This window comes from Adiantum capillus-veneris, chromosome 3 (assembly GCF_014529385.1).
Source record: "Adiantum capillus-veneris isolate H3 chromosome 3, ASM1452938v2, whole genome shotgun sequence".
NCBI lineage: Eukaryota > Viridiplantae > Streptophyta > Polypodiopsida > Polypodiales > Pteridaceae > Adiantum > Adiantum capillus-veneris.
In genome coordinates, this window is record NC_140933.1 from 38,261,893 (window position 1) to 38,275,440 (window position 13,548).

Below are 13,548 nucleotides of genomic sequence, written 5' to 3' on the forward strand. Positions count from 1 at the left end.
GAAAGAAAGAAAAAAGTTGATGATGCCCCTAAGTTGCCAAATTTGAGTGCTGGTTATGATGATGGTGATAGAAGTGGTTCTGAGCAGAGTTTGGATGGCATAACCTTTGTGAAGACTCCAGTTGCAAAAAGAATGCACGCGGGGAGTAGGGCACTTGGAAGTGATCCTAGACCATGCTAATTAGAAAGAGCAAGAAATCTTGATCTTGTGCAAAGATTGACTTATGACAGTCATATGGCTCATTGTGCATTTATGGAAAAGATTATAGAGGAAGTAAAACCCACATGTTTTGAGGATGCTGTTAAGGATGAAAAATAACGGCAAGCTATGGATGAAGAGATGGTTTCACTTGATGTAAACAAAACATGGGAATTGGTACCATTACCAAAGGATAAGAAGGCAATTGGATGTAAGTGGGTATACAAAATAAAGCATAATGTTGATGGTAATGTGAGAAGGTACAAGGCTAGACTTGTGGCCAAAGGTTATACATAGACTTATGGGATTGATTATGAGGAGAAATTGAGCACCGTAGCTAAGATGGCTACCGTTTGTGTATTGTAGTGGCTGACTCATTAAAACGTGTGTTGAGACAAATGGATGTAAAGAATGCATTTTTGAATGGAGACTTGGAAGAAATTGTGTATATGGAGCAACCACAAGGTTATGCAAATAGGAGGCTATGTGACCTTGCATGTAGATTAAAGAAAGCATTGTATGGGCTGAAGCAAAGCACCTAGGGCTTGGTAGGAGAGGATTGTGGCATTCCTCATTTCATTGGGCTTTGAGATGTCTAATGCAGACCATTCATTGTATGTGCAAAGGAACAGGGTAGGAATTGTGGTAGTATGTATCTATGTGGATGGTTTGATTGTTGGAGGTGATAATGTGGCTAAAGTAGAGGGCGTGCAGGCTCTAGTTATGAAAGAGTTTGACATGAAAGACTTGGGAGACTTGCGGTATTTCTTGGGCATTGAAATTATTCACACAGAAGAAGGTGTATGGTTGTCACAAAGGCAATATGCTTTGGATATGTTGAAAAAGTATGGTATGGTTGATTGTAAGACAATTGCAATGCGCCTAAATTAGAATTTGAAGGTGGGAAATGATGCAGGTCAAGTGATTGATAATGCTACCATGTACAAGAAGATTGTGGGTAGCTTGATCTACTTGACTATCTCACGTCCAAATTTGAGCTACACAATTGGATTGGTGAGTCAGTTTATTCAGTTGAGCTGGTCTACCTACTAGAGTGATGGCACACTTATCTACTCACCTCACTCACTAGCGGTTCATACTAGACCGTTGTACTAGTTTCCTTTTATGTTGTATTTTCTCTTATGTTTTGTAGACCTCTTATCTTGAGTTTGTGAAGAAGAAGAAGTACAGTCTTTTACCTCCATCTTTGAGTGTGTGTGTGCTTGCAAGAGCTCAAGATCTCTCGTTCTCTATCTCTTGACATATAAGATCCAATTAGTTTAATTATATTGTGGTTTAATTTATGATGCTCAAACATGTTTTTTTAATATTTTGTCATCGATTACCCTTTATAGATATTGTAGAAATTTTTTGATTATCCATGTTTTAATGAAATATAGTTACTATGTTATTTTCTTGTTCATTTCATAGTTGTTTGAGTGAAGCTAAGGAGTCAAGATATTGCAGAGGATGATACCTCATCTTGTAGTATTTAACTTCTTGATTGTGAGCACATCCATGGGTCACTACTCTCATCGAGATGTTTAAATACTAAAAGATCCATACAAAGAGGATGGATCAAGTTCATGCTTCTCATTTTCCACATCCATAAATTTTGAGGACAGAATTTACATCAAGAAGGGGGGCATGTTAACTTCATGTTGGCTTAGGACAACATTCTCACTATTGTTTATATGGAGTCATGTCCCGGACTGGTTGGGCTCGTACATGTAGGATTAGGGATTGGGTGATCGCCAATGAGAGGTGCACCACATACTTATAAGTGCTGACTGGCCAAATGTGGGCACCCATATGGGAACAAGGCAACCCACATAAGAGGCTTGCAAAATAGTTTCTCCCTCATTCTCACAGTACCAAAGTAGTGCTCTTGTTCTCCTGCACCTTATATTATTGCTGCTTGTGAGCATGAGTGTGTGTGAGCATGAGAGAGAGGATACGAGCGGTAGAGTAGCGATGACGGTACACTCGTGGGAAAGCTGGTGAGCAATAGTGGTGGTAGCTTCTTTTTCTCTACATGCACGGGATTCCCTCATTGACTGCAATGCAAGAGGTGAGTGATACACTGTTTTCCATTGTAGATCTTATCTATGCACATGTTGTGTGCTTGCAGCCTTGTGGCTCACTAAGGAAGGTCCCAAATAGTCAATAACCATTCCATATGGAAATTGGTACATAAGTCAATGATCCAGTTCACACATAACACTCATCAAGAGGAAATAATGCATCTAGACTCAAGGTAGCAGTGAATATCAAGTCATTTGATGGGTACAACATGCCAAGAACAACATTAGCTAGTGGAGACTCCACTGCATTGAGCTCCTCAACTATCACACTGCTCTTAGGAGAGTCAGACTTGGCAATGTCTTTACCTTTTTCACATTGCAAAATGCGGAAATATTTCTTCAAATAGATTGTCTTGTGGCAATGATAGCATTCTACATTTTGCATGTCATGTCCATGACTCTTGTTACAAACATTCTTGGGATCATATGATCAACCGGCGACTTCTTAGGACGATTATCACTAGCCACATATGCATCATCATGCCCAATAGTGTCAAGAGATTGATTCTAATTGCTTTTGTGAGCAAAGCACTAGTAACATCACTAAAAACAAGCTTACCCATAGGGGCAAAGTTACTAATGGTAGCATTAAACGTGTACCACAATGGAGGCAAAGAATATAGCAACAAAATAGCTTTCATTTCATCATCAAAATTGAGTCCCTTAGATGTAAGCTACGTAAACAAGTTGTTGAAATTGTTTGTGTGAAATTGACACTACTGCCCTCTTTCATATTCAAACGCATGAGCTTCTTCAGAAGAAAAACTTTATTTGAGAGAGTACTTTCTCCTCCCAAGCTAAGCATAATGACTCTCGTAATTATTTTGCAATGGTCTTGTCCATAATAGTAAACACAATAGACTCATGAAGGTGCAAGAAAATGGTCGCCATAGTACGAGCATCAAACTCCTTCCACTAATCATCATTGTGAACACTCTCTTTATCCTCTTTCAATGGCATTGCAATGCCCTCATTGACCAAGACATCAAGTACATGGTACTTCCATATTGTGAATTTTGTGACATCACACTTCTTGATATAATACTCTTTTTTATTAGAAGATCCAACCATAACCGACAAGAGAAAATGCAAGAGAGTGCGACTAGGAATTTATGGCGAGATTTTTGCAAAAGTTTTGGTAGAGTCTCCTCTAACAGAGATCAAAATCTCAATCAAAGCTCAAGAAAAAATCAATGCATAAACCATAAAAGAGTGCTAAAAGGACATCAACTTGCATATACTACTAAAAAAAATCTATCAAAAGACTACCAACTTGGCGTCAAAAAAACCTATACCCTTATATATATATATATATCCTATGGGTGAGGCCACAAATAGGGATCTCTAGCAGCCTAGCTCACCTCACACTAAGTAACTAGGCCCCAAATGTTTGGCTTTAAAAATTCTCACGGACGACCCTCACAAAAGGCTATGCAAACACAATGATTAGCCACAATTTCAAAAAGGGCTCCTCTAGACCGAGTCTTAAAAAGGGTTGAGACTGCCAAATCAAGACAAAATAGTCTCCACAATTGCATTCAATGGTAATATCTGCAACATAGTGTACATGAGTTGTAATAGGCACTACTAAGTGTGAGGCATGAGCTCAAACAAGTGCCAACAAGTGTGTCAAAAAAATAACGAATGTTATGATTAATGAGTTACTAAGTAGCAGTTAGAGTGGTGTACTCAATCGGGAGATATACATAACATACACAAGAGAGATAATATATATATATATATATATATATATATATATATATATATATATATATATATATATATATATATATATATAGAGAGAGAGAGAGAGAGAGAGAGAGAGAGAGAAAGAGACCATAAACAAGATGTACATGGTTCACCCAAGTGTGGGCTACATTTGTAAGAAAGAAACCACTCAATGGCTTTACACTTCAAATTTGCAGTAGTTTACAAAGGGCTTAAAAACCCTTAATGGTTGTCCCGCTTGATTCTCTCTCTACCTTGCACTTTCTTCTTCTTCTTGTTTCTTTCTTTCATGTGTAGAAGAGGCCTCCTTTTATAGATGCAAAGGAGCCTATATGGACTACCATCTCACATGAGCGGTAGCCGTCCATGTGTAGTCATGTCCATCCAAAAACCAGCCCCGCTGACCATTGAACGCAAGCCACCAGCAAAAAAATGTCACTCACTAGACATTCGATGTCACCCACCAACCCCACCAGCCATAGAACATTGGCCACTAGCCATTGATCATCAACCACCATCCATATATCTACCTCTACAGGCCGTTTTTAAACCACTTTTTAGCCACCGTTTAGCCAATATGCAAAAAAGGAATATTTTGGTATGACTTTTTGGTTTTCTAGAGAGTGATTTTTCTCATGCACGATGGCTTCTCCTCATAACAGGGGCCTTACAAATGTTCGTTTCTAGAATAAAACTTACAAGGGTAAATCAATTTCCATACTTAACAACTGTGGGGAGTCAAAACACTTTCAACAGAGGACAAGCACTCTCAAAGTGCTAATCATGCATAAAAACATATGTATACAACTCCCACTAGAACCAAAATCACTGATATACCTGTGAACACATATCGCTAGCAAATCAATAAACTGTCAAGACTTGTGATAGCCAACTTGGCTAGAGGAAAGATTGAATCATAGACCTATACATCATAGCCAAAGATGCATATGACAATGCAAACATGCCCTCAAACATGTATGGAGAGCTCAAAACATCCATGGATGCATGAAGTCTAGCGCTAATGGCAATATATAACTATACCTGCCTTCCACTGCCAAAAAGCTCTCTCCTTCTCTCTCTCTCTCTCTCTCTCTCTCTCTCTCTCTCTACAATGTCTAAGAGCGTGTGTATATGAAAACTAACGGAGAAGAAAGTCTACACATGCATGCACATGCTCTTCCATACACACATGCTCTCGCTCTCTACAATGTCCAAGAGCGTGTGTGTATGCAAACCAATTGGAGAGATTGATGAAGCATGTCTGTGTATGTGAATTTGGAGCTGATGTTGGAATATTCATTGATGTTGATGCTAGGTGTCACTCCTCTATATAAGGGGCACCTCACCCAACCATGTCAATGATGTAACCATCTACGAGAAATGATGTAAATGCCACAGGAGAGCTGCTGTGCTTTCTATATTTTTCTCACACGCTATGCCACAGTTGCTAATGAGTAAGGCCGAGAGAGTTTGTGTGTGGCTTCCTAGCTATGTGTATGCCCAAAAACACACCCTTGCAAGGCTGAAAACATTGCCTTGCTTTTAATTGATGTTGATCTTGGAGAGTGTGTGTTTGTGTGTGTGTAGAGCCACACCTTCCTCCCTTGCTCACTTGCATTGGCAGTTCTGCCAATGTTGTTGCCTTTTTAGTACTATTGTAAGGAGTTTTCTAGTGCTACCTCTAATTTGCATCAATGATACTTGCCCAATTCTAAAAACACTACCATGTTTTGTTCATTTAATGCAGAGTTAAAAGAGAAGAAAAAGCATGGCTCTATGTGCAATACGAGCGATTCCTTGGTTTTTCTACAAGTATTCCAAAACCTTGTCATAAGATTATGGATGGCATGGTTTGAGCTTCAATATGCCATTACACACACTCCAAAGCTTGTAGATGGTTCCAATACATGCTTTGCAAAAGACTTGAAGAGCTCTCTTTCTTACAAGATGTTCTCAAGATTTGGCACAGTTTGCAAAGCTTAGTTCATTTGAAGCTCATGCATGCATAGGGAACACTACCATGAGCACCAAACCATTCATAAATAAACCCAAGACTATATACTCTCTTTTACAAGGAGCTGCAACCTTGTAATACTTTAGCTAATAGGAAGGCAACCATCTACATCCCAAGCACCAGGTGAAATAGGGAGCAATCTTATAAAAAAGAGTAGAATATAGCTGCAAATAGGGGGAGGTGTTTCCTCCATCACTGACAAACCAAGCATCCGAATGCCACCAATCGAGGAATTCTCTCATGAGTAATCCTTTGTCCAAAAGCCACATGTTCCAAAAAGAGCTAGACAAGATCACCATCTAGTAGTAAACACTCCACATCTTCCCCAAAATTGAAAAGCATCCGACTTCCAAAGCACCACCTCTACACGACCATCGCTAAAACTCCTAGGTCAACACCAAAAGAACAACCTTTAAATTCCATAGGATCTTGATGGCCCAATAGAAAAACCCCCAAAGAGGCAAGAAGTTGATGCTATGACAAAATGGACTGTAGCCCTTCTCAAAGAACTAGTAGGCCCCCAATAGAATTAGTAATAAGTGAGAGGAAGATGAGAGAGTGGAAGACCCCAAACTTTGTAAGATTTTCCTAGTCCCCACACCCCCTATCTCACCCATTGTGAGCTCCATCCAAAGCCCTTCAACTCCCACCAAGCCAGCAAGATGTGGAGTTTCCTTCCACAAAATAGGAGGTGCCTTAGGTGCAAAAATACTAGGCCCGAGACTGATTTGCAAAGGCAAAGGATTTTTTTAGCTAGGGCTCCCCCTCACAAGAGCACCCCTATAGCAGAGGCTGAAACAACGGATCCTAATGTGCCTTGTGTGACCACAATGTCAATAACGCAAGTATCGACAAGTACAAGACCGCCATCTCTTAAGAGTCATCGTTGTAGACTGTAAACTATCACACATATCTGCAACCATAAGTCAACCTCAAGAAACTATGGTGAGAAAACCTGGGAGAAATCCAACAGAGTCTCCCCTTTAAATTGAGTAAAACCTCAAGTAAAATCTCTGCCATATACCATGCCAAAATGGCAACAAAGTGGGAGATGACTCAACCACTACACAATAATAAACATTATGACCAAGCACATCAAAACCGATGCCCGCATATGCATAAAACAACTCCACAATCTGCCATGTATAAGCAGAAACTGGAACAAACTGCTCAACTGAGTGTAAAGCGCATAACCATATACGCAAGTAGAGTGCAAACTAGCTCAAAACGCATCCCACAAGAGAAACTGCCTGCAAAAATCTACAAAAACCTATGAAACGTGTGACTGTCTATCAATAGGTGAAGGAGTACGAGCGGAAGTGCGACGCGAGAGAGAGTGCGAGAAGAAGAGCACGACGATATGGTGAACTCGCTCTACTATAATGTGTAGAGCATAGCGAGTTCTTATTAGGTTTTTACAAAAGAATATGTGTACATACCTGGCGGCCCGCCCACTTACTAGGGCGACCACATTGGGATTTATACCCCAACAACCTCCCACTTAAAGTCCAATGTGGTACTTTAAGTGTGAGAGAAGCTACTATACAAGCTAATATACAAGAGATGTAGAGAAGTGATGTACTACCCTACACCTAACTGCTTGCGAAAATGCGCAAAGCTCTCTGAGGGAAGTCCTTTTGTAAGTAGATCAGCAGGATTTTCTGTGGTGTGAACTTTGACAAGCTGAAGTTGCTTATCCTCGAGCATTTCCCTGATGAAATGATACTTCACATCCACATGCTTTGTCTTTGAGTGATAAACTGGATTGCGAGCCAATTGTATAGCACTTTGACTATCACAATATAACACTGGCATCTCTTCTTTGATTCCCAAATCTGTTACTAGTCGATTAAGCCAAATTGATTCTTTGCATGCCTCTGATGCTGCAACATATTCAGCCTCTGTAGTAGACTGAGTAAAACAATCTTGTAATCTAGAACGCCATGATACTGCTCCACCAGCCAATGTAAAGACATACCCTGACGTAGACCTTTGGTTGTCTAAGTCACCTGCATAATCTGAGACTGTAAAACCCTTTACACTTAGCTCCTGACTCCCATAGAATATACGCATACTCTTTGTAGCTTTCAGGTATCTCAATATTCCTTTCACTGCCTCCCAATGTTTCTTGCTTGGGTTTGACATGTATAGACTTACTACTCCCACTGCAAATGCAATGTCTGGGCGAGTAGCAATCATTGCATACATCAAACTACCCACTGCAGACGCATATGGAATCTTATCCATTTCAGCTTGTTCTTCCTCAGACACAGGACAATCTTGTTTGCTAAGTTTCACATATGGTGGCAATGGAACACTCAATGCCTTTCCCTTCTCCATATTGAAACGTTGCAAAACCTTGTCAATATACTCTGTTTGAGATAACCAAATCAACTTCTTTGATCTGTCTCTCTCAATGCGCATACCAAGTATATGACTTGCCTCACCCATGTCTTTCATGTCAAACGATTTTTCCATCTTTGACTTCAAAGCTGAAATTTCTTCCAAGTGCTTGCCAGCAATCAACATGTCATCCACATACAAAATAAGGATCAGCCAACTGCAATCCTTAGCCTTCTTTGTATATAGACAGTGATCGAACTCACTACGTTTGTAGCCTTGAGAAAGCATAAACTTGTGGAATTTATGGTACCATGCCCTCGGTGATTGTTTTAAGCCATAAAGACTCTTTAACAACTGGCATACCCAATCTTCCTTGCCTTTCTCAACAAACCCTTCTGGCTGCTGCATGTAAATTTCCACATCTAAATCACCATGCAAGAATGCTGTCTTGCCATCCATTTGGTGCAACACCAAATCTAATATGGCAACCAATGCAAGAAAGCATCTCAATGTAGTCATCTTGACCACCGGAGAGAAGACTTCATCAAAGTCAATGCCTTGTTCTTGCTTAAAGCCCTTGGCAACAAGCCTTGCTTTGTACTTTGGCTGACTATCATGAGCGGTGATCTTATACTTGTAAACCCATTTACAAGGTAGAGCCTTTTTGCCCTGTGGTAATTTAACTAGCTTCCATGTCTTGTTTTTATGCAGAGCTGTCATCTCTGACTGCATGGCCAATTGCCAATTCCCGGAGTCCTTCATTTGCACTGCTTCCTTGTAACATGAAGGCTCATTGCAATCAGTCAACATGACATAGTTCATAGATGGAACAAACCTATCAGGAGGTCGCGTGACACGTCCAGATCTACGCACAATAGGTGGCTCAGGCTCAACCACAACCTGTGGTTCCACTCTATCCTGTCCTTGCTCCTCTTGAGCCCTGACATTTTTTCTTGCACTTGCAGGTCCATCTTCTTGGAAGACAACTCTTCTAATCTCCTCAACCCTCTCTGGTTTAGAATGATATTTGGATTCATTAAAGTGAACATCATTGCTGCGGACAACCTTTCTGGATTCGGGATCCCAAAGTCTGTACCCCATCTCACCAGAATTACCATAGCCTAGAAAGATGCACTTTCTACTCTTTGGCTCAAGTTTGTTCCTAAATTCTTTTGGAACGTGAGTATATGCCTCACAGCCAAAGACTCTGAGATGCTTGTATGAGGGCATTTTGCCTGACCATACCATATCTGGCACTGAATCCTTCTGCAAAACCTTGCTAGGAGATCTATTTACAAGATGAACAGCTGTTGATACAGCTTCAGCCCAAAACCCATTTGGCAGCTGTGCATTAGACAACATACTTCTGACCTTCTCTTGTATGGTCCTATTCATCCTCTCAGCAACACCATTTTGAGGAGGATTGTAAGGAGCAGTAAGTTCACGTTTTATACCTTTTGACTCACAAAAGTCCTGAAAGGCCTTTGAAACATACTCTCCACCATTGTCAGTGCGTAAGCATTTAAGCTTCTTGCCACTTTGATTCTCCACAAGTGTCACAAACGTTTGAAAACACTAAACGCTTCATCCTTGTGCTTGAGAAAGAAAACCCATACTTTCCTCGAGTAATCATCTATAAATGTCATAAAGTAAGAAGCTCCCCCTAGAGATAGGTTAGGCATAGGTCCACACAAATCACTATGAACAAGTGCCAACTGTGTATCTCTTCTACTGCTTTTATGCTTATGTGGCTGCTGTGTTTGCTTACCATACAGACAATGTTCACAGAATTCAAAATCATTAAATGAAAAGCCAAGAAAATAACCAGAACGAGACAAGATTTCCATTCCCTTCTTGGACATATGTCCTAACCGGCTATGCCACAAAGAAACGTTCGGCTGCTCGGTTACATTGATTACATTTTTAGAGACATTTGATACATAAATCATGTAAAGTCCTCCAGACTTTACTCCATGTGCTACTGTCATAGAACCCTTGGATATCTTCCACATGCTATGTCCAAAAGTGGTGACGTAGCCAGCATCATCAAGTAAACCTGTGCTGATCAAGCTCTTTGTAATTGTGGGAACATGTCTCACATTCTTCAGCGTGAAAGAAGAGCCATTCTAAAACTTCAATTGAACATCTCCAACACCTAAGATCTCACATGTCTGCCCATTGCCTATCCGAACATGATCTTTAGTGGTCACATAAGAAGTAAACCACTCCTTGTTTGGAGACACATGAAGTGATGCCCCTGAGTCTATTATCCAGTCACTCAGTGCATTTCCATCAGATGCTGTAAGAAGAGCTGAGTCCATTGTATTCTTCAAGAAGTAGATGTCTCCTGACACTGGACTGTCATCCTCTGCAACAGTGTTTGTCACATTTATTTCTTGAATCTTCACTGAGGACTTGTTCTTCTCACCATGGTCTTCAACTTTCTCTTTGCCTTTTTCTGCTTTCCATTCTCTGCAGTCTCTTTTCATGTGACCCTTCTTGCCACAATGGTAGCATTCTATGTCACTCTTGCCTTTAGCACTGCGGGACTTGCTACGAGACTGATTCCTCTTTCCACCTTTGTACTTTTCTTTGGTCCTTCCCCTGACAACTAAGGCTGTTCCTTTGCCTTTGTCCATTGTTTTTCTATTGGTTTCTTCAGTAAGCAGACTTCCTTCTACACCTGCTATGTTCAAACCATTTGGAGGTGCAGAATTACTCAAAGCTGTGCGAAAAGTGTCCCAACTTTCCGGCAATGTGATCAACAGGAACATAGCTCTAACAGGTTCATCAAACTTGACACCTTGAGCTGACAACTGACTGTAGATTGTGTTGAATTCATTCAGATGATTGGACATAGGTGTCCCTTCTTTCATCTTCAAGTCAACAAGCTTCTTAAGCCAGTATACCTGTGAAGCTGCACTCTGCTTCTCATAAAGATCACTCAGCTTTAACCATGCTTGATAAGCCGACATCTCATCTGCTACATAGAAGTAAACGCTTTCTGCCAAAGTAAGCATAATGGTAGAAAGTGCCAATTCATCCATTTCGCTCCATTCATCTTCGTCCATATCTTCTGGTTTTATCCCCTTGAGCTTTATAGGTTTTATCTGCTTCTTTTGTACCAACACGTGCCAAATCTGCTTCTTCCACAATGGGAAATTGGTTCCATCCAGCTTCTTGATATTGTAAAGAGCAGTGTCCTGTGATCCAGCCATAGCTACGCTTCACAATAGTTTACTTTCCTGGGAAAAATTCGGCAGAGTTTCCCCTGTAAACTGACCTCTGAACCAATATCAACCTGTCAAATGAACCAAGAAAGCTTCAGATTCTGCAGAAATTTTGGCAAAGTCTCCTTTGTAAAATGGCTCTGGTGTACTAAAAACAGACCAAAAAACAGCTCAAAAACACTGTCTCTCTGACACTGTAAGCTGCGGGTAAACCTGTCCTGCACCTGTACTGTCTCTGACTGTCCTGTCACTGTCCTGTAAGCATAGACTGCGACAATGCCTCAACGGCAGTAAAGCAAAGATGCAATCCCAACTGTCTAACTCACAGTCAATACATCCTAGCTGCCTATCTAAGGGTGCTCGAGGGATCGCTCCAAGACCTGTATCATCGAAAGGATCTCAACATTCGAGAATCCCCCAGCTCAATAAAACCTCACTCGACCCTCAACAAAGGCTGCAGTAAATCTGACAGTACATAGACTTCCCACAAAGTCATACATCCACAAATTTCCCACTATATGCTGTAACCGCTGCGGCGGTTGTTTGCTGCGTGACTCACAGCCAGCAAACCCTCAACAAACATACATCATCTCTGACAATACATCCCATGTGGAAGTACCTGCAATGTCAGGATGAAATCTGGAATATCAAGCAGCAAACACAAGCTACATGATGAACTAGTGGATGTCGCCTACAGTCTGTGTGTAGATGCGCCCGTGTCGTATGTGACACACCTCCAAGAACTGTGAGCTGTCCTTCGATGTGTAGACAGCCACAAATCAACACTCTGGGAGTTTCGATATCCTCAGCACCTGTAGTTGTAGGCCGAAAACCCCAAATTTGCAGAGTCAGATTTGCACCCGCCGAGACCACGTAGTCGAAAATGGCCTGCGGTGACCTTTGTCGAAGCTGAACGGTGGCCGAGATGACCTCAGAATGAAATTCTGAGAACACCAAGTCCTTCGGGCTCTCCCACAGGATTTGGGGCCGTGTCTTTGCCTGTCGAATTTCACTCCAATCTGAGCTGGTGACTCTAGCCTCCTGCAGTGCTGCCCCGAGTCTCGATCTGAGCTCTGATACCAGTTGAAGGAGTACGAGCGGAAGTGCGATGCGAGAGAGAGTGCGAGAAGAAGAGCACGACTATATGGTGAACTCGCTCTACTGTAATGTGTAGAGCATAGTGAGTTCTTATTAGGTTTTTACAAAAGAATACGTGTACATACCTGGCGGCCCGCCCACTTACCTGGGCGACCACATTGGGCTTTATACCCAACAATAGGCACACAAGCATACGCAACCCTCACTCCTGCAAGAGTGGGTACAAGAACATCAAACTGTGTGCACTTTGACAAAACCTGTCAAAGTGAGAGCAAACACCCAATCACCATCAAGGTGGGAATATATCGACCAATGTACAAGATGGCATAACACTACAAACTTTTATGGCGAGAAGACTGGAAAAAAAGAACAGAGTTTCCTTTGCAAAACGAGCCAAAACTCAATGCAAATTGCAAGCCAAAAATCTGCAGATAACTGCTAGAGTGGGAGTAAACTCGACCACTAAACCATCAAAGAGCAAACCGAGGATACGCATAAACCATGACAAGAATCTGGAAAAATCATGCAAATTTTTCCCTGTAAACTGAGGAGAAACTCAAAAAATATCACCAAATTGCATGAAAAACAGACACTTAGTGTCTCAATAAGTAGATCCACAAATGGTCTACACATATTGCCAAAAAGCTTGGCAAATTGGCTCACTTATGAATGAGTGGCTCTTTGGACATGTATCTGTCCAAAAAAGCTGCAAATCTGTAAACCTGTTACCTATGAGCTATACCTAGCTCAAGCGGTATCCACAAAATGCATCATAGCATGAAACTGCACAAAATGGCATACATAGCATGAAACTGCACAAAATGCATACATAGCATGAAAAAAGCTATTTGGA